The sequence below is a fragment of the Chiloscyllium plagiosum genome, unplaced genomic scaffold (assembly GCF_004010195.1).
Source record: "Chiloscyllium plagiosum isolate BGI_BamShark_2017 unplaced genomic scaffold, ASM401019v2 scaf_32082, whole genome shotgun sequence".
NCBI classification, from domain to species: Eukaryota; Metazoa; Chordata; class Chondrichthyes; order Orectolobiformes; family Hemiscylliidae; genus Chiloscyllium; species Chiloscyllium plagiosum.
The window spans coordinates 12-2,888 of NW_025185876.1; the positions used below are offsets into that span (position 1 = coordinate 12).

Below are 2,877 nucleotides of genomic sequence, written 5' to 3' on the forward strand. Positions count from 1 at the left end.
ACAGACACGGGAACACAGACATGTCCCAGAGTTTCCTGTCCCAGAGCTGCCTGTCCCACAGCTGCCTGTCCCGGAGTTTCCTGTCCCAGAGCTGCCTGTCCCACAGTTGCCTGTCCCAGAGCTGCTTGTCGCAGGGCTGCCTGTCCCACAGCTGCCTGTCCCACAGCTGCCTGTCCCAGAGCTGCCTGTCCCACAGCTGCCTTTCCCAGAGCTGCCTGTCTCAGAGCTGCCTGCTCCTTAGCTGCCTGTCCCAGGGCTGCCTGTCCCACAGCTGCCTGTCCCAGAGCTGCTTGTCGCAGGGCTGCCTGTCCCACAGTTGCCTGTCCCAGAGTTGCTTGTCCCACAGCTGCCTGTTCCAGAGCTGCCTGTCCCACAGCTGCCTGTCCCAGAGCTGCCTGTCCCACAGCTGCCTGTCCCAGAGCTGCTTGTCGCAGGGTTGCCTGTCCCACAGCTGCCTGTCCCACAGCTGCCTGTCTCAGAGCTGCCTGTCCCACAGCTGCCTTTCCCAGAGCTGCCTGTCTCAGAGCTGCCTGTCCCAGAGCTGCCTGTCCCACAGCTGCCTGTCCCAGAGCTGCCTACCCCACAGCTGCCTGTCCCACTGTTGCCTGTCCCACAGCTGCCTGTTCCAGAACTGCCTAACCCACAGCTGCCTATCCCACTGTTGCCTGTTCCACAGCTGCCTGTTCCAGAACTGCCTAACCCACAGCTGCCTGCCCAGAGCTGCCTGTCCCACAGCTGCCTGTCCCAGAGTTTCCTGTCCCAGAGCTGCCTGTCCCACTGCTGCCTGTCCCAGAGCTGCTTGTCGCAGGGCTGCCTGTCCCACAGCTGCCTGTCCCACAGCTGCCTGTCCCACAGCTGCCTTTCCCAGAGCTGCCTGTCTCAGAGCTGCTTGCTCCTTAGCTGTCTGTCCCAGAGCTGCCTGTCCCAGAACTGCTTGTTGCAGGGCTGCCTGTTACACAGCTGCCTGTCCCAGAGCTGCCTGTCTCAGAGCTGCCTGTTCCTTAGCTGCCTGTCCCAGAGCTGCCTGTCCCACAGCTGCATGTCCCAGAGCTGCCTATCTCAGAGCTGCCTGTCCCACAGCTGCCTGCCCCAGAGCTGCCTGTCCCTTAGCTGCCTGTCCCACTGCTGCCTGTCCCAGAGCTGCTTGTCGCAGGGCTGCCTGTCCCACAGCTGCCTGTCCCAGAGTTTCCTGTCCCAGAGCTGCTTGTCCCACTGCTGCCTGTCCCAGAGCTGCTTGTCGCAGGGCTGCCTGTCCCACAGCTGCCTGTCCCAGAGTTTCCTGTCCCAGAGCTGCCTGTCCCACTGCTGCTTGTCGCAGGGCTGCCTGTCCCACAGCTGCCTGTCCCACAGCTGCCTGTCCCACAGCTGCCTTTCCCAGAGCTGCCTGTCTCAGAGCTGCTTGCTCCTTAGCTGTCTGTCCCAGAGCTGCCTGTCCCAGAGCTGCCTGTCCCACAGCTGCCTGTCCCAGAGCTGCTTGTTGCAGGGCTGCCTGTCCCACAGCTGCCTGTCCCAGAGCTGCCTGTCTCAGAGCTGCCTGTTCCTTAGCTGCCTGTCCCTGAGCTGCCTGTCCCACAGCTGCATGTCCCTGAGCTGCCTATCTCAGAGATGCCTGTCCCACAGCTGCCTGTCCCAGAGCTGCCTGTCCCTTAGCTGCCTGTCCCAGATTTGCGTGTCCCAGAGCTGCCTATTGCAGGGCTGCCTGTCCCACAGTTGCCTGTCCCAGAGCTGCCTGTCTCAGAGCTGCCTGTTCCTTAGCTGCCTGTCCCACAGCTGCCTGTCCCTTAGCTGCCTGTCCCCGAGCTGCATGTCCCAGAGCTGCCTATTGCAGGGCTGCCTGTCCCATAGCTGCCTGTCCCAGAGCTGCCTATCCAGAGCTGCCTGTTCCTTAGCTGCCTGTCCCAGAGCTGCCTGTTGTAGGGCTGCCTGTCCCTCAGGTGACTGTCCCAGAGCTACCTGTCCCACCTCATGACCTTTCCCTTGGTAAAGGTGGGGCCATGGGTGCCATGTTTTGCCTGAATGTCCTGGTGGATGAGTCGGGTCTAGGACCCTAGACCATGCCAGTCTAGCCTGAAGGTGCCACCCAGGGCAGTGCAGTCCCAGCTGTTTGCAAGAACACCCAACTGTTTAGGAAGTCAGTCAATGGCCTTTTCCACTGTCCCTGGGTTAGCACCAGCTGCTTCTCTCTGCTGCTTCTCTCTCTCTCTTTCTGTGAAAACTGGAACTGAACATGAAGGCTCGTGCTGTCGTACTCTCGCTATTGTCTGCAGCACCTTCTCGGGACTTTTCTTACCCATGCCAACTTCCTGCACTGTATGTCCAGGGCACTGCCTAATCACCCACTCACTGGAAACATCTCTCTAAATGTTCCCGATCTCCACCAGCCCTAACCACTGAGTCGGTCACATTTTCCCAGAGTCAACCTTTGGATGTGTCCCATTCCAGGAGAAAACAGCCTGTTCCTGAGCAGTGACGGTCGACACAGGGGACGGGTTGGTGATGAAAGGGGTTTCACATCACCTGTGATGGAGGAGGGCAGACCCTGACCACTCCAGGCAGCTCCCTGACTCTGCCCATGCCTCTGGGCTGCTACCAGAGGCTGCCGCTGACTCTCTAAGTTGGTGACCTCGGTGGAAGACTGTAGTCCTTGTGGTGACTGGGCACTACCCTCCCTGCCATTGGCACGAGCCATTTGGTTGAAGCACAAGCAGGCTTTCTGATAACTCAGCTGCTGGCACAAGGTGCAGCAGTGACGTTAATGTGGTACATTGCAGCAACAGGCTCAACCCTTTGCCTAGTCACTGCTAATAAACACGATAAGCTGCCTGGTGCTGTGGGCATACTGATAGACAAGCGGGGAACGCAAGTTAGGTCAACCAT

The 2,877-nt window shown here is 59.7% G+C and overlaps 1 pseudogene; it reads left to right on the forward strand.

Annotated features, from left to right (window-relative positions):
• The first annotated feature begins 706 nt into the window (after positions 1 to 706).
• Positions 707 to 1,755, forward strand: LOC122545552 (annotated as a pseudogene).
• Positions 1,756 to 2,877: the final 1,122 nt, after the last annotated feature.